Source organism: Panthera tigris, chromosome B1 (assembly GCF_018350195.1).
Source record: "Panthera tigris isolate Pti1 chromosome B1, P.tigris_Pti1_mat1.1, whole genome shotgun sequence".
NCBI classification, from domain to species: domain Eukaryota; kingdom Metazoa; phylum Chordata; class Mammalia; order Carnivora; family Felidae; genus Panthera; species Panthera tigris.
The window spans coordinates 70,912,693-70,936,171 of NC_056663.1; positions in this window are offsets into that span (position 1 = coordinate 70,912,693).

Consider the following 23,479-nt stretch of genomic DNA (forward strand, 5'->3'; position numbering starts at 1 on the left):
TCAATGTAATCCCTAACAAAGTAGCACCAGCATTCCTCACAGAGCTAGAACAAATAATCTTAAAATTTGTATGGAACCAGAAAAGACCCCGAATAGCCAAAGTGATCTTGAAAAAGACAACCAAAGCAGGAGACCTCACAATCCCGGACTTCAAGCTATACTACAAAGTTGTAATCATCAAGACGGTATGATACTGGCACAAGAACAGACACTCAGATCAATAGAACAGAATAGAGAACCCAGAAATGGACCCACAAACGTATGGCCAACTAATTTTTGACAAAGCAGGAAAGAATATCCAGTGGGATAAAAACAGTCTCTTCAGCAAGTGTTGCTGGGAAAACTGGACAGCGACATGCAGAAGAATGAACCTGGACCACTTTCTTACACCATACACAAAAATAAACTCAAAATGGATGAAAGACCTCAACGTAAGACAGGAAGCCATCAAAATCCTTGAGGAGAAAGTAGGCAAAAACCTCTTTGATCATGGCTGCAGCAACTTCTTACTCAACACATCTCCAGAAGCAAGGGAAACAAAAGCAAAAATGAACTACTGGGACCTCATCAAAATAAAACCTTCTGCACAGTGAAGGAAACAATCAGCAAAACTAAAAGGCAACCAAAAGAATGGGAGAATATATTTTCAAATGACATAGCAGATAAAAGGTTAGTATCCAAAATCTATAAAGAACTTCTCAAACTCAACACCCAAAAAACAAATAATCCAATGAAGAAATGGGTATAAGACACGAATAGACACTTCTTCAAAGAAGACATCCAGATGGCCAACCGACACATGAAAAAATGCTCAACATCACTCATCATCAGGGAAATACAAATCAAAACTACAATGAGATACCACCTTACACCTGTCAGAATGGCTAACATGAATAACTCAGGCAACAACAGATGTTGGTGAGGATGCAGAGAAAGAGGATCTCTTTTGCATTGTTGGTGGGAATGCAAGCTTATGCAGCCACTCTGGAAAACAGTATGGAGGTTCCTCAAAAAACTAAAAATACAACTACCCTATGACCTAGCAATTACTAGGCATTTAGCCACGGGATACAGGTGTGCTGTTTCGAAGGGACACATGCACCCCCATATTTATAGCAGCACTATCAACAATAGCCAAAGTATGGAAAGAGCCCAAATGTCCATTGATGGATGAATAGATAAAGAAGAAATGGTATATATATACAATGGAGTATTACTCGGCAATCAAAAAGAATGAAATCTTGCTATTTGCGACTACGTGGATGGAACTAGAGGGTATTATGCTAAGTGAAATTAGTCAGAGAAAGACAAAAATCATATGACTTCGCTCATATGAGGACTTTAAGAGAGGAAACAGATGAACATCAGGGAAGGGAAACAAAAATAATATAAAAACAGGGAGGGGGACAAAGCATAAGAGACTCATAAATATGGAGAACAAACAGGTTTGCCAGAGGGGTTGTGGAAGGGGGGATGGGCTAAATGGGTAAGGGGCACTAAGGAATCTACTCCTGAAATCATTGTTGCACTAGATGCTAACTAATTTGGATGTAAATTTTTAAAAATAAAAAAATAAAACAATTTAAAAATTAAAAAAAAAAAGATTTGTCAAAAAAAAGAAGAATGTGACTTGATTTTTGAAATCTAAATTTATAGTGAAAATGTCTATGCCCATTGGACATAAAATTATTAGGCTCCAGACCATCTGGTGAGAGGTAGACAGATTTCAAAATGAATTAAATTTATTTTTCTAAGTAGGAATTAGGACATTTCTGCTATAGGTCACTATGTGTAACCTTGACAACAAGCTTTCCCTTATTTTTGTCAAAGAATAATTTATACGGAAAAATTTTTTTGTTTTATTTTTTAGATGTTAAAACTGAACACCCTTCCTTTGAATTTAGAATTGTCTCAACTTACTAAGTTTCTGTATCCATTTTTTTTAATAAACTGTTGCCATGGAAACAGTATTTCAGATGTTTTGTCTTCCTTCAAATTTCACATCTGCTATCATGCTATATATATATATATATATATATATATATATACCACACACACACACACACACGAAACAGACATCTTTGTTGCTTATGAAGATCAAAGTTAATGTTCAATAATGTGAATACACAACCCTTTGTACTAGTGGCTAATATTGGGAAAATAATTGGGAAGCAGTAGGACACTCTCAAATTAGAAATATGTAACAGAGGTAATTTACAATCTGGAAAACAAAATGATTTTTTGTTTCATTAAAATATTATCTTCAAGTGTTCAGCACATTGCCATATAGTGCTGTTATTTTGAAGTGCTTTGTGAACTTGTACTTGCCTTTTAGATTTACTCATGTAAATAATTGCCCCTTCAAGTCATGTCAGTTCCATTAAGAGCCTTCATTCCTCCCTGAATTCCGAGTTTAGTCTTTGTACCTTTCTCACCTATACAATGAGATGGCAGAATCTATCCTTTACTCTCCATACTGCTGTATAATTATGCTCCTAATCCCTTTCATAAAGACATTGATTTAGCTGTTTATTTTTCTTTTGGACAAAGAATATGTCATCATCACCATGTAAAATGCAGAGAAGAAAGACCCAAAGATTAGATGTGAAGAATCCTGACTGGTAGCTGTTGTGTTGAAATATGGGTTTTCAGCATTCAGAGAACTCAGCAAGGATTAGTATCTTTTCCTTAAAGTCAATTTTGTGACCAACAGCACAGATTCATCTCCTTGACCTGGGTCAGCAAATCTGTTAGCATTCAAAATCTTACCTTTTACCTGGTTTGTGCCCTGGAGTGAATCTTAGGGAATGTGAATACTCCACCTTTTCCCACAGCTAATTCCAACTGCAGGATCTCTATATGGTCATAAATATTTTAGAAAAAGCTATGTATGGAAATTAGCTCAAAATTATGGAAATTGGCTCAAAATCAATTATTCCTTCTATGAGTGGCTTTCTGAGTAAACAAAATTAACTTAATTATTTAATTCATTTATTCAGACATAATCTGAATCCTGGGAATAGAGCTATGTTAGGAAGACATGCTATTGAATTAAGGAGTTTTTAGCATAGTAGGGTATGGAAGATTAAACCAAAGGTATAATAAATCAAAACTTGATAAGCATTACAAAAATATTCAAAAAAAATCTTAGGAGGTCAGTGGCTCAGTTCTGACTGGGAGAATCATGGAAGAGTATGAGCAAGGAACGGGAGGTAAGACAATGCATAGCCTTGGGGCTTGACAGAATATCAGTGCCAATTGCCGACATGACAAGTGAGGAGGAATTTCTGGTTAAGAGGATATCCTTTCAGATATCCTTTTAGACATGTTAAGTTTGATTTTCTATGAAACATCCAGGGCTATCTCTGTAGCATGCAGTTATAAGAGCAAAGCCGAAGCTCAAGAAAGAGATTAGAAGATATGTAAATATGATGGTCACCTGCATTGACACATTGAAGTTTTCGAGGCCATTGGCTTATGAAAGATGACAGTATTAAGATTCATAAGAAGATAGTATAGAGGTAGCCAAGGAAATAGAGAGCAATAAGCAAACAGACAAAACAAAACAAAAACACCAAAACCTTGGGAATGTTTGAAGAGAATAAGAAAAAAATCAGGATGCAGGGCGTGAGAATACAGTATGGTGAAAGTCCACAAAAGGTGTGGAAAACATGTAGAAAGGAAGGGATTTGTCACCCCATCAGATGGAGTATAAGAACGAAGAAAAGACACTTGATTACATTTTAGATATCAGATTTGCTGAACTACAGGGGAAAGACGATTGTACGGGGCTACAGGCTAAGTAAAGGAGCAAGCACACACTGTCATTTCAATGAAGAGAGAAAAATGTAGTGGACTTGTGTGAGCAGCAGAAATTGGAAATCCACAGAGTTTTGTAATTATCAATTGAAGATACAGAATTACATTCTTAGATTTAAAAATTCTGATTTCTTTCCTGGCTGCAGCGGATGCATATGGTGCTGCTTGGCTTTTTGTATGACTTGTGCCATTCTAGCATGGTTATCATTATTTGCGTGTGTGTGTGTGTGTGTGTGTGTGTGTGTGTGTGTGTGTGTAAAGCTTACATGATCTCATAAAATGACATGTTTTCAGGATGACCACAACAGATCTTAGAGCCCGGCCAACGTACTAGCTAGTGGACTGCAAAGGGAGGCAAGGTCTCCATGTGTGTGGAACATATAAAATTGTAATGACCTTAAGTGGCCAAGAGTTGACAGCATCCCTGCTCTACTTTATAGAAGATATATCACTTATTTATTTCTAAGGATTTCTTTAATGAATACAAAAATTTATGTTTTTCCCTTCATTTGTTTGAGGTGCAGTTTTTATCTTAAGAATTCCAGATTTTGTTTTCAATGAGAATCCAAGAAATTATTTTTATTCCACCCAGAAAGAGATGATCTGGGTTAAGACATCTATACAAGCTGGGTGCAAAAATCACATTCACTGAAGATACAGAAAGGCAGAAAAAGGAAGAAAAACCATTTTGTCAGATTTTCTTGATTTTGCTCATAGAGCATTCAAGGATTTAACTAAAATCAATTAAAAATTTTCTCCCGGGCTTCAGGCACCTGCGAAAATCATGGAAGTCTTTAGAACTTTGGTGAAAGATTTTTTAAAAGCTTAGAAAATGGCTGTATTAAGTCATCTCATCCTCTCTGCAACCTGAAAGCAGCTTCCTTCACTCTTTGAAGCTTCCATCAGGCACCCTGCCAGGTGCACCAAAGACCTCATTCCTTGTGCTGAGATCTTCTCTTATTGTGTTTGCGCTTCAGGGCATGTTTCAAAACTGATAGATCAAATTCTTGGTTCAGCCAGTCTTTAAAAAACAGGCAATTTATAAATGAGCTGTTTTAGCCCTGAGAAAGAAGTATTTGTTGGATCATTACGTATGGAATGTTCTGATCTTTAATTCCCTGCATACCATATTTTGTACAGTTCCTGAATCCTGAATTAGCAGCTAGATTTCAGAAAGAAGAAAAGAGAATTAGCTATTAGTTACAAATGTTTGCTTTTATTTTTTCAGTCCATCAAAGAAAATATTGGAGACCTTTAAAAATCCATTTTAGAGAAAAGGCTTTCAAAAGTTTAAATTTGAAAATCCGTGCTGCAATTGTGCATCATATAAATTCTGACAGTCCTCCATTGTGTGTGAGTTGAGGGGAACAAAGGCCATGATAGAAAATATTCTTTGCTTTTTTTCCTTCCTTTTTCTTTTCAGTGGAAGAAAAAGAAGGTTCTGGGAATGTGTCTAAAGGTTAAAAATATTCATAAACTTAAAAATCAAGGAAAATAAAACGAACCTTGAAGAGAACTCTCATATTTTGTTTGAAATATCTTTAAAATAGAAAAACAAACAAGAACTATTTATTTTTTCTTTAAAAGCAATGAAATGAGATGGAAACACCTTGGACCATTTATGGGAAGAAATAGGTGATTCAAGGGCTAAATCCTTCTGAGTTTTGCTAACCCCCTTGAATTTCAGATTCCAGGATCGCTTTAAAACTTTGGTTGCTTTGCCTAATACAAGTGCAGTGAGAACCAGAGGTTTCTCTGCTTCAGGAGACCGGTGTGTTCCAATTTTTTTCAAGAATGTTTTACTGTAATATTATCTATGACTGTGAAAATCTTTTATTTTTACATAGGGACTGAATTTCTAACCTAGTTTAGAGCTCCAAGAATAATTGTTATAATAGATTCCATAGTATCATTCAGAGCATTCGTTTTTGCTTTAACTTTGAAAGAGTGCTATTATTGCAATTGAATTGCTCCTGTCACTTTTGAGCAGTAACTTTACAATATTCAGCTGGGAGTCATCTCTCATCAAATAAGCATGTATTGTGAGGCAGGGCCTTGCGAGTACAACGATGAATTATTCAAACCTAAATATATTTTTTAAATGTTTATTTATTTATTTTGAGAGAGAGAGAGAGCGAGCAAGAGAGAGAAAGCTGGGGAGGGGCAGAGAGAGAGAATCCCAAGCAGGCTCTGTGCTATCAGCACAGAGCCCCATGCAGGGCTCTATCCTGGGAACCGTGAGATCACAACCTGAGCCGAAATCAACAGCCCGACACTAAACCCACTGAGCCACCCAGGCTCATCCTCAAGCCCAAATGTGTTTTTTTAATTTTTAAAAATTTTATAAATGTTTATTTATTTTTGAGAGAGCAAGAGAGACAAAGCCTAAGTGGGGAAGGGGCAGAGAGAGAGGGAGACACAGAATCCGAAGCAGAATCCTGGCTCCGGGCTGTAACCACAGGGCCCAACGCAGCGCTCGAACTCAGGAACAGTAAGATCATGACCTGAGCTGAAGTCAGACCCTTAACCGACCGAGCCACCCAGGTGCCCCTTTTTAAAATTTCTTTTAATGTTTATTTATTTTTGAAAGAGAGAGAGACAGTGCAGAAGCGGGGAAGGGGTAGAGGGAGAGGGAGACACAGAATCTAAAGCAGGCTCCAGGCTCTGAGCTGTCAGCCCAGAGCCCCACGCGAGGCTTGAACCCACACACTGTGGTATCATGACTTGAGCTGAAGTCGAATGTTTAACTGAATGAGCCACCCAAGCTCCCCCAAAGCCCAGATATTTTTAAGGAAAACCAAAACCATTTTTTTTTCACATGCATCAACATTTTTGGAAGGAAACCTTTAGAGATTCTATCATTACTTGCTCATCTATATCCCCATCAACTTCTCATGAGTATTCGTATCTAAGATCCTTCAACCATTGGAGCTTCCAGAACTTTGAACTGAGACATGATATTTTTATTCCAGTCTGGGAGTTTAGTCATGAATATTATTTGGGGAATTCATCTAAGATTAGTTATAAAGTTTTAAGATTCTAAATAAATTCCTGACCCCTAAACAGCACAGGTTTTCTTGGCAACAAGTCTAATAAAAGGCCTATAAAAGAAAATAAATTAAAGCAGAAAGAGGACATTTACATGTCTTTAATGTTTAGTTTCTCTCTTGGTAATATTGAGAAACTTGGGCCAGCACATTTCCAGTAACATTTAAAAAGAAAAAAGTGTTTTTTCTCACTTTTACACTTTTTTTTAATGTTATAGCATCTTTTGCCTTTCCGATATTTATACTTTTTCATAGAATCTTTCAATTAATTTTGCTCATTAGATTCCGTCTTTGACTTTTAAACAATTTGCATGCGATTTAAGTTTATTGAGAAAGTTTTCAGTGCTTGCTTAATTAAATATATCAATTTTGTTACCCATAGTTTCTGAAACTATTTAAATGTCTTTATTATCTAAATTCCAGATTTGGATATCAAAACTTGAGTGAACAAAGTAAAAGTTTTATAAATTCACCAAGAATTTACTGAATCACTACTATGTTCAGGGTTTTTTATTTAATGCCAGAAGCACAAATAGAAAAATAGTTATATAAGCACTTATATGTAGTTAGGACATTGTGTCTGAAAAACAGTTGGAATAAACTAACTGCCATTATGTAAGGGTTTTCAATGGTTGAGAGGATTAGAAAAGACAAATCTGAAGGAGGTGAAATTTGAACTGGTGTTCTTTAGGGATAAGTAGAATTGACATGATGTCAAGGAGGGAGAAAGAGGTAGCAGGATTCCTGAGAATGGATGAAGCGTGAGTAATGTCTCAAAAGAAGAAAATGATAGGGACATATTTGCAGCTTCACATAGCTGGATTATTGAATATTCATAGGGGCTAAGTGGGATATAAGGCAGGGAAAGGAGGTAGAGGCCACCTTGTTGAGGACTTTAATATTTGATTACATGGACCCAAAGAGAAAATTGAGTGTCCTTAAAATGAGACCTGGTAACTTAAAACAAAAATAATAATTGGACATTGGCATTTTCAGTGGATTAGAGCTGGAAGACCTGTAGGCAAGAAAGCAATTTATGAGGATTTGCAATAAACACTGTGGTTCAAGTGGGAGTGAAAGGCATTATGGACACGGACTTTACAGGCTTTTCATTTGTGTGAATATGACCCTAAATGTCATAAATGATCAAAGTTCTGTGCCTGGGTACATGGGCAAATAGAGGCATCTTTGAAAGAAATAGACAGGTCAGAAGAAGGAGTTAGCTCTGAGGGAGAAAGGGCAGTTTTCTTTGCTCATACTAGCTTCGTGGTTGCAAGGGAGGCATCCAACAGATGATGCCTAACACTGTTGTAACCACAGGCCTTGGGCTTGCGAAAGAGGACACTGGGACTGGGCATATGCATGAGGGAGTCATTTCCTTAGACGAGATTGTTCATCTACCCATGAACACAGATGAGGAAGCTGACAGAGTATTGAGGGGAAGACATGCCTATTCAGAGAGCAAACCGTGAGAAATATGTTTACACGGGGGTGCGGAGAAATAAAGTGGAATTGCAGAGCAATTAAAAAAAGAGGTAAGAAGATGTTATGAGAGGAAAAAAATGAGTCTGTCACACAGGCGCAAAATGAATCCGTAGACAACAAAGATGAAAAGAACTGGGAAAAGCTCTTTGGCCTTGGAGATGAGAAGGCCATGGGCACCTTAGTAAGAAGAGTTTCAGTAGATAAGCAGAAGAGAAGAGAGACCACAGGAAGAGAATGGAAAGAGTCGGTGTTGTGGTGCCAGCGGTATTTGATGTGGATACGTTGCAAGAGATTGGACTACTGAGAACAAAAGACGCTAAGCGGCAGCTTGAAGGAACAGCAGAGTTGAAGGATTGTAAAGACGCATTCATCAAATGAGGATACCTCTGCCCATGGGAAGACAGTAGTAAAGAACACCACAGAGTTAGAAGATGTGAGAAAGAGTACAACTGAATAGCAAAGTACTTAAAGAGGGAGAGATCTAGAGTGTAGGTAGCTGAACTGTATATCAAAGCATTTTTTCTTTTTCAGAAAAAGAAGTGGCTGTGAAGGGTCGTGTGTGTGTGTGTGTGTGTGTGTGTGTGTGTGTGTGTGTGTGTATTAATGGGTATTTTTTCTTCTCCAGTTGATGGCCCAATACAGGAGATCTCAATCTCAGTAAAATAGGGCATATGGTCCTGCTGAGATTGATAAGATCTGGATGAGGTTAAGGATTTGTGTGAAAGGTTTTCAAGGGTGTTATAAGAAGCATCGATCTAGGACTAAACTGAAGATATAAGATAAGCAAATAATTTTTGTTAATGTTAAAAAATATACAGTTCTCTTCAACTTCTTAACTGACAACATTCTATATTCCTGAATTGTCCTTAATCTAAGTGGAACTTCTTCAATCATTATTAATTTCCTGCTTAATTGTGGTTACAGACTTCTGACTATGCTCAAAATAGAAATAATCAAGTAATTTTTTCTTTATTGAAAAGATTAATTGTATCTTAAATAAAATTTCTGGGGTTTTTTTGTTTTTTGTTTTGTTTTGTTTTTGTTTTATTTTGTTTTGTATTTTTGTTTGGTAACTGTGGCCAAGATTTCAAACGTAATTTTTAAAAATTTTTTTAATGTTTACTTATTTTTGAGAGAGAGAAAGAGAGAGACAGAGTACAAGCAGGGGAGGGGAAGAAAGAGAGGGAGACACAGAATCCAAAGCAGGCTCCAGGCTCTGAGCTGTCAGCACAGAGCCCATCATGAGGCTTGAACTCACAAGCTGTGAGATCATGACCTGAGCTGAAGTCGGATGCTTAACTGACTCAGCCACCCAGGCATCCCATTCAAAAATAATTTTCGTTTCAGTTTATTCTGCAGATATGCTCTTTTTGTACTTATTTAATTCTTTGAATGGAAGAAGTCACATATTAGTAATATTAAAGCAATTAGTATATTTATGATTATCCATTTAAATATGTTGTCTATGTATATGTATATCCATATACTATACAACTTTACACGTGTAAAACCTTATAATATATCGTAACTATCAATTTAAGTTGTATATACTCAGTATGATTATTTTTTCTTTGAAAATCAGTTAACTGCTATGATTGAAACTGTTATGATTTATCAGATACTTGTAAGGAAATGCTATTAGATGTGTCAGATTTTACTAAGAAACTTTGTTAATTTTACTAAGAAGGTTTTCTAATTTGGACTTCTGGAATTGCTACACACACACACACACACACACACACACACACACACAGTGTCTTAAAATTTGCTAAGAAAGCATATTAAATCAGACCTAAAAATAATTTTGTTTCTTGACCTTTGAGTTGCAAATGTTTTGTCACTCTTGCACTTTTCAAAGACAACATTCAAACTTGAACATAATGACCAACTGAGCCCTCATATAAAGGATCAAAACAAACAATTTTTGTTAGTGTTTAAAAATATCCCGTTCTCTCCAACATCTTAACAGACAATATTCTATATTTCTTGGTCGTCCTTGTATCTAGGTGGAACAATGTGATAGAATTCTGGCACATTTTACAAGGGGAAAAATGACATACTCCTATGTTTCCAGGCACAGCCATAACACATCCTGCGTCCAATGTGTCATAGAGACCAGACTCCTGTCTCTACCCAAACCATGATGAGAAACGGCGATTCACACACTCACATCTGGCAAAAAAGTTGCGAGGTCTCTGAATATCTGTTTCAGTGGGAATCCTATCTTTCTTTAGCACTTGCAACATTGGCACACATGAAATGCACGACATCATGGGCAGGGCTGTGCCACTCTCCTGCCTTGTCCTTGTAGAAACTAAGAGCTAGGTGTGAAACCTGTCCCCACATTCTATAATTTCTATAATTTCAGGTCCAGAGCACATGCTGCACTCCCAACTTTCCACCCTCATTCACCTGTATACCTGTGTACAATACCCTGATTTCTTCTGAGTGTCTGCATCCTACATGTCCTCCAGACCTGGTTCACATCCTTCCTCCACTCTCCCCCTCCCTGACCTACCCCTTCTCTGAGCCTCTCTATAGCACCATTTCATCACCCCACTCTGACCATTCCTTCCTCCCATCCCTTTATTTTATTTCCTCCACCGCTACCCCGTGACAACCGCTTTGGCTTTCTTGTAGTTCTTCATTCCCAGCAGACACATTCAAACCTCTAGGGGCTACTCCCTTGATTATTTCCTCTGTCTGAGATTATGACCATCTGACTTAGCTCCTTCAAATACTTCCCTGGCCTCTCTGCCTAAAATGTTAACTCATCGCTCTCGCCCTTGGAATCCCTATCTGCTTCTCTGCACATAGAAATTATTATTCACCATACTTATCACCATCAGATGTACCAAAGGTTTTACATATTTACTTATTGTCTGTCTCTGCTCAGTGGAAGGTAAGGTCCACGCGGTCAAGGATTTTTGCCTTTCTATTCCTTTCTCTGTAAGGGCCTGGTGCACAGTAGATGCTCAAAAAAGAAATATATATTCTATGTATATATAATATGTATAGAATATATATATTAAATATGTATTAAATATACGCACCATATATATATATCTACACACACACCATATATACCATATATATGTGTATATATGTATATATGTATATATATGAATATATAAATATTTATTTTGAGACAGAGGAAAAAAACATGAGTGGGGGAGGGAAAGAGGGGGGGAGGGGAAGAGAGAGAGGGAGAGAGAGAATCCCAAGCAGGCTCTGCACTGTCAGTACAGAGCCCAACACAGGGCTTGATACTCCAAACTGTGAGATCATGACCTAAGCTGAAATTAACAGTCAGACGCTTAACTGACTGAGCCACCTAGGCGCCCTTCAAAAAATATTTTTGAATGAATGAATGAGTGAACTCCTGCATTTTACGCAGAATCTAGCATATAGCTAAGATATTCTTTTTCTTTCTTTCTTTCTTTCTTTCTTTCTTTCTTTCTTCCTTTTTTTGTTATGGTATGTTCTCTCTTCAGTCAGCTAGGCTTGAAAGCAAAGGTCTCTTAAGATGTTGGAGATGGACAGACACCAAATATCTGATACACTTCTTGAGGGGAGAGCTACCTAAGAGAGACATTGGATTAAGGTCATTAACTTTGGATTTTATGCTAATAAGAAATAAACGTTTAACAAGCTAAGCCCCTGTAATCTTAGGGTGGCTTATTAGAGCAGCTATCATTACTGACCCTAATACAAAATATCTCAGTACATTAATTCAGCGTCTCACAAAAAAAGAACTTTGTACATCAGTTTTTTCTTCTAAACTGAACACTCTTAATAATGTTTACCCCTAAATGAACCTGAGACTTATGGGAAAGCAAAGTTAAACATGTTTCTTTACTGTATGGCTTCAATGTCACTGTGAATATTTAAGAAGGAAATATATCAACGTTCTTGATCATATTTGTCCAACAAACACTTTGATAAAATTACCTTTATTAACATCTACCTGACAACAGTCCCCCAAAAAAGTCTGTACCAAAAAAAATGGCAATAAATGAATTTTACTACATAAGATTATCAAAAGATTGTTTATAATGGGGCATAATTTTTAATTATACCGAAATACACCTTTTTGACGTTACTGTAGAAATAATAAAAATTCTACTGAAAACATTTCTATTTTGCCTATAAATGATACATTATACTCAATATGGAAAGTTCCCTTTAAATAAATTGTATACCGTGCAGATCAATGATACAGCCTACATATAAATTAATAATAATAAGACATGAAGAACAAGCTATGATCTAAAAGTGGAATAAGCAGTCAGACAACATCCACGCAATGACCATTCAGTTTTATGTTCCCTGCATTATTCAAAACATTGGCAATGTTGTTTTAAATAGTTTTATTTCTTAGTGACTATATAGAGAAATAGATTAAAAGATAATGCAACCACATTTTCTTTTTTTTTACTTCTGTGAACTTCCTGAACTCTTCTTTGGACAGCAAGAGTAATACCATTTTGCATTTAATTCTGTGTCTCTGAATATAGCCCACTGACACATTCTAGCATGTTAGTAAGAAAAAAGAAAAAAAAAATTCCTCAGACCATTAAAAGGTATAATTCTCGGGGCACCTGGGTGGCTCAGTCAGTTAAGCATCGACTTCAGCTCAGGTCATGATCTCACAGTTTGAGCCCTGCATCAGGCTCTGTGCTGACAGCTCAGAGCCTGGAGCCTGCTTTGGATCCTGTGTCTCCCTCTCTCTCTGACTCTGCTTGTGCTCTCTCTCTCAAAAATAAATAAACATAAAAAAGTAAAATAAATAAATAAATAAATAAAAGGTATAATTCTCCCCATGCCATTTACAAGCCAGATGGAACTTTAAATGGAAACAGTTAAGAAATATGCAAATTCATTTCACGTCTTCTTGTCGACTGACTCTCATTTAGAGATCAACAACAAAATACATACCTTGTAAACTTCTTTCAGTGGGATAGTTCCTCAGTTAACATTTAGGAGAAAAAAATTTCTTTTAGCTTAAAAGTAATCTTCTTGACTTTTTTTAAATTACTATTTATTTAGTTTTGAGAGTGAGAGAAACAGAGCGTGAATGGGGAGGGGCGGAGAGAGAGAGAGAAGGAGACACAGAATCCAAAGTAGGCTCCAGGCTCTGAGCTGTCAGCACAGAGCCTGACGGTTGGGGGTGCGGGGAGGGTAGAGTGCTTGAACTCAGGAGGATGAGATCATGACCTGAGCTAAAGTTGGAAGCTAAATGGACTGAGTCACCCAGGCGCTCCCCTTCTGGGCCTTTTTTGTGAAGTTTTTTCAAGTCTAATATCCTAATATCTCTGAATGCATTAGTTAAAACTAATTCATAATTTAAACTGGAAATCCTGAAAGGAAACACTTTCTAAACTTTGCAGTATTTTGCAGTGAGGAAAGAGGAAGATATGGCAGGAGTGAAGGAAAGAGAAACTGTAAAAATACTAACTAAGGGCAGCTAACTTGTGCATAAATGATTATTGTATCAAATAATAATAACTTGAATTTTAATAAAAAGTTATACAGTCTTTCAAATTATAGTAAGGTGCTCTGGTAGATATTGCAAAGAACACTGCTACAGAATGTACCTGAAAGACAAGGTCAGTACAAAGTCTTATTATAATCAATGCTATTGTTTGTAGCTCAGCTTGATTGAAAGTTGATGATGAGATACCATCATCATTTACACATCACACTTCAAAGATACACATCTTCCACATAGTTTGCTTTTTAAAAAGTTACATTGCATTTTAAATACTGAAGCCATTTTAAATATGAGACACCCTGGTCTCACTCAATCACAGGGGTACTGTAAACTGTTGTAAATACCAAAGTTAATGTCCAAATACTTTGTTTTTCAGGCTGTGTCAGAAACACTTCCTTTGAAACCTGATTAAACGTTGCACTGGAAAGGTAACAGGTACAAGTCAGGTAATAGAAATATTCTAAACGTTGTTAATGGAGGATTTTAGTAGCGTTCATTCCATCTAGAAATTGCAATTTAGTTAAAAAACATGGCAAACACTTTTATGATTAAGAAAGTGGATAACTTAAGTCTTACCAGGTAATAAAGTCAGAGCGTATTGAGAGAGTGCTCAGGGTCCTAGTTAGTAACGGAATCTCTGTAATGTTTCAACAATGGTGGGAGGAACTTCTTCAAAACCTGCTGATTTCCACCACAGGGAGAACTGCCTGCCAAAGTAGCTTATTTCTTCCTTTTGTTCAACCTAAGTTTGCCTTAATTTTATACCATGTAATAATTTCAATTTTGACTTTAGGAACACTTGAGGGGAAATCTGATCCACCTTTCGTAAGCAGCTTTTAGTGTGTCTGAAGACATTCTCCGCTGTGTCATTGAAGTCTTCTGTTCTGTCGGTTCAGTAGCTCCTATCTTTGAACCTATTCCTCTTACAACATTGTCTCATTTGTCCCACTACACCAGCCATGCTCCTACATCTCTCCTGTTTGCAAGGCGTTTTTCAAGTGGAAGTTTCTAGAAGTTGATGCAAAACTCCAAGTGTGGTTTAACCCAGGCAAAGTTTTATTTAGTGGTCTCTGGAAACTGCTACAGACATAGCACTGTCTATCTTGGTAAGTATATTAAATAGAGGAACTCTGAGGTGTTGATCAACTTAAACATGTACTGTGAAACCATGTCTTTATCTTCTAATACTTATGAAATTGAACTGTTGACTTGGAATGCAAATATTATATCTATTAAATTCCAATTACATAGAATTAGCTAATTGTATCAGACTGTTGAGTATTTTTGCTCTATCTCTATTAATAAAAGAGTCATCAAACTTTAGCCTATGAGCCAAATCCAGGTCAGTGCCTTTTCTGTAGATAATGTTTCATTGTAAGAGAACCACGTTGCTGTCATTGTTGTTGTTCTCCCCCTCCCCCTCCCTTCTCCTCTGCTTCTCCTCCTCCTCCTCCTCTTCCTCCCCTTCCTCTTACTTCTTCTTCTTCTTCTTCTTCTTCTTCTTCTCCTTCTTCTTCTCCTTCTTCTTCTCCTTCTTCTTCTCCTTCTTCTTCTCCTTCTTCTTCTTCTCCTTCTTCTTCTCCTTCTTCTTCTCCTTCCTCTCCTTCTCCTTCTTCTTCTTCTTCTTCTTCTTCTTCTTCTTCTTCTTCTTCTTCTTCTTCTTCAATGTTTCTATAGCTGTTTTTATGCTATAAGTGACACTCAGCAGAGTTAAATAGCTTTAACAAAGACCACTCTACAGCCCACAGAATGTAAACTATTTACTACCTTATTAGTTATAGAAAAAGTTTTATCAACCCTGAACTAGTACATCAGCTGTCCATTCTCTTTTCCTGAAGATTCAGTGAGACTACATCTATGTCCTCATGAAGACTGTGGGTTAAAAAGTTGGACTGAGTAGGAATATCAGAGGCGAAAATCCAACTGAACACGATACATGATCATTATTTTTGTTAATTAATTTAATCTGATGTGTTCCCAAGTAAGTAAACTGTCAGTTAGCCCATATTTCCTGCTCTCATGATGAAATGCCTTGCTGAAATTCAGATATTTTCTCTCTACTGCACTCCTGGGCATATCAGCTCAGTACCACTCTAAAACTGGAAATGGATTAACTGAAACGACTTCTTAAGAGCCCACGCTTGCTCTTAGAGATCATTATTTTTCTCCCTAAGTGCCAGCACCAACTCTTTTTTCCCCTCAAATGTATTTCTCAGAAAACTAACCCTTGTAAGACTTTGAATAAAGGCTTCCAAAGTCAAATAATTTGATGAAATAATGTATTCTATACATTTTCTTTGGAGTATCAATATCCATTAGCATGTTAAAGGGTATGGGAAATTCTACAATAAACATATTTGGTTAAAAGGAATCAACACATTCCTTGCCTGCATTGTTTAGCCACAGCACACACTTTTCTTATAATGTTCTTTTTTTTTTTTTTTTTTTTTTTAATCTAGAAACTTTGGTGGAAGAAACGTCAGAAAAATTTATAAATTCCCTTGAGGAAGAATTTAAACTTGGTTAGCTTCAGATGTTGAAAAGCTATTTCCTGAGGGCATTAGAAGTGGGATGGAAATAAGCAGACATAGTTTGGAGCATGAAAATATCTAAGAACTTTAAAGATAACAATATGATTCTATTTTAAGAATGAATGTTGATTTCACTGTTTTACCTGAATTTACCAGGCTGAAGTGATATTTGTTGCATGGATGTAAGGGTTAATAATAACCTCAATTTTATAAGAGCAGTTATTAATTATCTTAGAAAAACCAATAGTCATGAACGAAAGGAGTAAACCATATCAGAAATGTGAAAACCTTCCATGAGGACTGTAGTTATTTTTCACTTATTTGTAAACCACTCATGACATTGCAAATAGTAGGTACTCATGTAATTGTTGTTGAATAAATTTGCAAATAAACAAAAGAAGAAATTGTATAATAGTGTGGTTTGACCTACTTTCCGTGGAATAGAGATTATTTCTGGAAGGCAGAAAAACTTCACTGTTTTTAATGGGTTTTTCTATCAAAGCCTATCAGTGAACACCAGGTATCCCCAAATAAAACATGAAAGAAATGTGAGATTCGCCATTCTCTAAAAGATAAGAAAAGTAAATGAAACAAAAGAAAAACTTCACCTTTGATTCAATCAAAGCAGTCATAGTCACTGTTTTTATATTCATAGCCATGGAGGCCGAGCTTGAGGATGGGTAACCATCAAGCTGTCTGATTCCTTAGTTCGAAATTTAGAATACACAGGGGCACCTAGGTGGCTCAGTCCGTTAGGCGGCTGACTTCAGCTCAGATGATGATATCGCGGTCAATGAGTCAAGCCCCATGTCAGGCTCTGTGCTGACTGCTCAGAGCCTGGAGCCTACTTCCGATTCTGTGTCTCCCTTGCTCTCTGCCCTTCCCCCGCTCGTGCTCTGTTTCTCTCTCACGCTCTCAAAAATAAATAATCTTTAAAAAAATCTTTGAAAATTAGCATACACACATAAATGCAGTGACATAAATGTGCAAACATCTTAGATAAGGACCTGCAGACTCCCCTCTAAAAATTCTTTGGGAAATGTAATTTTAGTACTTCTTTTTTAAACATTTGAGTGCACTATTTAAATTTTTTTTTACATTTATTTATTTACTTATTTATTTATTTGGAGACACAGAGCACAAGTGGAGGAGGGGCAGAGAGAGAGAGAGAGAATGAGACACAGAATCCAAAGCAGGCTCCAGGCTTTGAGCTGTCAGCACAGAGCCTAAAGCGGGGCTAGAACTCACAAACCATGAGATCATGACCTGAGCTGAAGTCGGGTGCTTAACCGACTGAGCCACCCATGCACCCGTTGAGTGCACTATTCTAAAATGCATATTTAAACATAATATTTTAAAATATTTTTTGATTGCAGTTATATCATTTAGGAAACCACAGTCCTAGGAAAAACCACTGTGTGATTCTTCTAGAGAAAATTCCAATATTTTAACTCTCAGTGACACTAACTTTTCAAACCACCTATATACATTTGAGTGTCATATTTTTGGGGAATATATTTACTTATTTACTTGAATCTGAATTATTTAGTGGGGGGAGTATATATACTTAGGGGGTTTTGTTTGTTTTCATTTCAGAAACTGGATGTCATAGACAGTGCTAAAAGAAGGCCACCCCTTCTGACTGGCTGTGACATCTGAAACTCCACTAACCATTAGGGTTAATTTGACAAAGTTGCTTGGTTAAATCAAAATGCATGTGGTTTATATATTACATGATCCTGCTATGACCACTTATTCTCTAAAAAAAAAAAAAATGTAGGTTTCTAGGTAACCCCATTTTGGAGGAAGAATTATTAGATAACTATTATTTAGTTTTTATAGTTATATATCATAATATTTCCCTCTCACAGTATTGGGTCTTGTCATTTTCTACAGAAAAGTTTTTTTTCTTCATCTTAAATTTTATGTCAATTATATCTCAATAATAAATTACTTTGAAATTCATCTTGTCATATTGACAGATTTCCAATCAATTGGTTAAAACACATTATGCTATTAACTGTTTGTATGCTGGCTTCTCTACTTGATTATAATCTCCTTCAGCTCAAGACACCAGGCTTTATTTATCTCAGTATTTCCTATAGCATTTTGCAAATAGTAGTTTTTCAAACGTATTTTTCAAGGATTCAGGAATGACACTTATACATAAAACTTCTTGTGGTAGAATGTATCATGCGATAGACAATCAATATTTCACTGGAAAAAGACTCATGGCCCAGGAATGTAAAGATTTGTCTTCATTTACATCAGCATTGTGGTGCATGTACGTCCGCTGAGGGGCGTCTGGGAGCTTGTGCCCTGAAACCCCGCTGCGGTTCACATCTTATTGCCTCCTCGTATCTTCTGTGTGAGCTTTGGCAAGTCATCAAACATACCTGACCGAAATACCCTGATCTGTAAAATAACACCCCGGGATTTTGAGTGAATTAAAGGATCAAAAAGGCCCGTGAATGTTATAATAACTCACTTTTTCAAAAAGCTATTATTATCCTTTACGTGCAATTTTTTAATTTTTAATCGGGATGGTACACTAGAAGATTGAACGCTTAGCACCTTTACTGACCACATTTTTGGCAAGTGTTTGGCAAATCCCAGCTGCCAGTGGCATCAGCTTTTCGTGTTATGGATTCAACCTACCATTGAGAAGTTTCAGCAGGAAGACTTTCTTTTTATTTTCTTTATCCTTATTGCTTTAATCATCAGACTTTTGATATTGTTCCTTTTCATCTACCCTGCATATCTTATAACAGGCATACATATACCCACATCCCAGAATATACACTTAGCAATATTTTGTTATGTGTGTTACAGACATGGCCAAAGACCATTTTCCACTCCATTCTTAACCTCCTCCTTTCAGTCTGTCTTAAGTCAGTGCATACTCTTCCATTTTGATTTCTGTGTGTGTTCCATAAGAAATAATTGGCATTGTTTGAGTGTGATTTTTTTTTTTAGTTACATAAATGAATCAAAACTATGTATATCTTCCATGTGCTTGCTGTTTCCCCCTCTCAATTTATGTCTTAGAAATTTCCCTATGGGTTCCATAGCTATTAGTACTCATGTTTGGACTTCCATGGATGGAGAAGCAAGTGAAGCTGTGACCATTGACATTGGTTGATGCCCATGTCACTATTATAGCCAATATTATATCATTTAACTGCTTTTTAATATTTCATGTTATTAATAAATCTCATTTTATATAATTTTTAAATTTATTTATAGGTTACTAGGTTGTTTACAGTTTTATACTTTTACTAGGAATATTATAATAAAATAATTGTCCCTGGTACACACATATGAAAGTACATACCTGAATATCAGGTATGTACTAAATACATATCTAAATAGAATCTCTGGGCCATATACTATATATTTAAAACATTTTTCAAGACAGTGGTCTTATTCCTTATTATTTACATTCTTTTTGGTCTAGGTTACTTTCCTATATTTCCACACGGCTGAAACCAAGATCTGCTCCCAATCATTTTTGTATTCCCTATAGTATAGCGGCTGGCACAGAAAAGTTTCATTCAGTTTTTTTTTTTTTAACTTCTTAGGTGTCAGTGAAAAGAATTCAAGCGGCAAATGTGTTGCACAGAAAAAATTCTATCTATGCTTTTTCTGACCTCTAATAAAATTGATAATTTATTAGAATCATAAATATAGGTCAAAGAAATTGCACAAACAACCAAGTAGTATTAGTAGGTCTTGTGTTTTTTTTCACCGACAGAAGGCAAAGATATTTCCATATCACATTATAGCTATTGCTGATGTGTCAAAATATCTCATATTGACCACTACTTTAAAATTAGGGCAGTTATGGGGTGCCTGGGTGGCTCGGTCGGTTAAGCGTCCGACTTCGGCTCAGGTCATGATCTCACGGTCCATGAGTTTGAGCCCCGCGTCAGGCTCTGTGCTGACAGCTCAGAGCCTGGAGCCTGTTTCAGATTCTGTGTCTCCCTCTCTCTCTCTGCCCCTCCCCTGTTCATGCTCTGTCTCTCTCTGTCTCAAAAATAAATAAACGTTAAAAAAATTTTTTTTTAAATAAAAAAAAAAATTAGGGTAGTTATTAGATCCATCCTGATATCTTATTATTTAATGCCTTTTTAAAGAAGCATGCATATTAGAACATCAAAATTTAAAAATAGTTTTGATTACTATATTTCAATGTATTTGAATTCTTTTATAATCTTCTGTGTTTTTATGCATTATCCTGATAAGGAGATTGTAGGATACATGGGAGGTTCATGGCACAAGAAAGGTTAAGAACTCCATTAAATGTTCGTTCTTAAACCTTCTCTTTGCTCTTTTCACTCCCTGACAGGCCATACTGGAACCTCTTAATGTAATGAGAAATGTCAAGTCCTGAGAGACAATTTGTTAATTGAAAACGAAGCAATGCCACTTAGTTGTTAGCCTGATGTTCAACTGTGTGTTTTTGGTGACGCCCCGACCTCCCTGGGGATCACACTTCTTCATGTGTGAATAGCACTGTTGTAGAATTCAAAGAATCACACTATGGCTCTCAACTAGAAGTAGAAATAGAAGGAAAACTCAAAAGGTTTTAGAAAGATGTATTGTTCAGTTTCCTTGGAAACAGCCCACTTAGGAAAATGGTTTCTCATCTTAATCTCTATTTCCCCACTTAATGTCCTTAACCTCGATTTCTGCTTATTCTGGGTGGATAAATCAAACTGCATCTGTGTTTCTAATCACAGTGATTCCATTTTACTTTTTTTAATTTATTTTTTACTGAATACATTTTTCATGTGACATTGTGTAAGTTTAAGGTGTACAGAGTGTTCTTTTGATACCTTTATAAGACTGTAATACATTTACCATTGTAGCGACATCAATTGCATTACACGTAGTCACAGCACAGCGTCATTCTCTATATTCATTATGCTGTGTCTTAAATCTCTATGGCTTATTTACTGCTCATTATAAGCAGCAATTCCATTTTAAAGAACACATTTCTCTCCCATTGACCTCAGGAGATATGTGGCCCTCTCAGCCCAGGCTACTATGATTTCCACTATTGATGTTTAAGACAGTCAAGACTGTCAGGTAACTTTGCTAGGAGACAGCATGTAGGAAACCGGCTCATCCTTTCAGCAATTCCGAAGCAGAAGGCTTCGTACTTTCCCTTTGAAAGTACTAAAGTTTAAACTTTGATCACTTGGCAAAGATTACACTTGGATAATTTAGAAGACCTTATTCTGCAGTGGAGAATTTGTGGTTTGTGAGTTTGGAAACAGCAAAAAGCCGTTCCCATTATGCCCCTCATTTTTGGGTACTCATGTTCATTACTGTACTACTTTCTCCAACGTCTGTTTCACTGTTCATTCCATTGACAACCTTTCGCCATATGTATTGGGTCTGGGTTCTCCAGCGGAACAGAACCAATAGGAAATTATATATATATATATATATATATATATATATGTATTATATATATATAGAGAGAGAATGTATATATATATTATATGTATATATATTATATATATACATATAGAATGTATATATATATTATATGTATGTATATATATGCCGATTCTTTGTGATTAATCATATTGTAAGTAATAAAAAATCATATTACAACATAATATGATTATTTTATGTAATAAATAATTATAAGAAATTATGTTATATATGATTATGACATATTTTATTATATACAATAAATAAATCACCTTATAATAATATCATGCTTTCTTATAAGGTATCAGCTCACGTCGTTATGGAGGCTGAGAAGTACCATGATATGCACTTGTAAGCTGGAAATCTAGGACAGCTGAAGGTGTAGTTCCAATCCAAGTCTGAATCCAAAGGCAGGAGATGACTGATGTCCCAGCTGAAAATGGTCAGAGAGAGGGAATTCTCCTTTACTGAGCCTTTGGTCCTATCAAGCCCTCAATAGAGTAGAGGAGGTGTATATTAGGAAGGGAAATCTGCTTTATTCTAATCCAACTCAAATGTTAATCTCATTTAAAACTACCCTCATAAATACATCTTGAATGTCTACTCACATATCTGAGCCCTCCACTCCTCTCCCGCTGGCCCAGCCAAGTTAACACGTAAAATTAACCTTCACACCATTGATGATTATTATTCTTTTTATGTTACGTTCACTGTTAGCAAATAGTTCTGGGTCTTCAGTTTCTGAGAATGCTCAATAGTCCCTCCCCCACCCACTCTTTTTCTACTTTAAAGCCTAGAGATCATCTGATTTCCAGGACTTTAGCTCGAAGCCCACGCAAGTCAGGGGTGTTGAAACTTCATACCACAAAGGGGAAATATGGGTATTCTTCTAGCTCTCCACTAAGAATTCTGATACGTATTTTTCCACTCTTCCTTCCTTCAGGCTCTTATCACTAAATATTACACTTCTAGCCCATCTTGGTCATCATTTACCAACTTCACTGTCCCCATTCATTTTTGGTTTCTAGCATATGTTCTTTCCCTTTCTCATAAGATTCACATCCATTTCAGTGACTTTAATGTATTTGTGTATGAGTTATTGTACTTCCAAATTTACTGTGCTTTTTGAGTCTAAGGGGCACCTGGGTGGCTCGGTTGGTTGAGGGTTCAAGTCCGGCTCAGGTCATGATCTTGTGGTTCATGAGTTTGAGCCCCACGTCAGGCTCTGTGCTGACAGCTCAGAGCCTGGAACTTGCTTCAGATTCTGTGTCTCCCTCTCTCTCTGCCCCTCCTTGGCTCATGTTCTGTCTGTCAAAAATGAATAAACATTAAATAAATAAATAAATAAATAAATAAATAAATAAATAAATAAAATTTTGTGCATAGTCAATCTTAACCCATACTTGTAGTAGATCCTGAAACTTGTTGAGAGTTCAACTGATAATTTATGAAGTTTTAAACTCTAATACATCAATCTTTCATAGTATTCTACTGTCATTCCAGATCTCCTGCCTTTACTCCTTTGACACCTGTTCTTTGTTTCCTATTTCCCTGGACCTTTCTCCACTCTCTCCCCTATCTTCACTCCACTTTTCTCCACTATCGTCAGTAGGCTTCCTTTCATGACCCTTTGATTCAGGTGATACAGTCTAAATCAT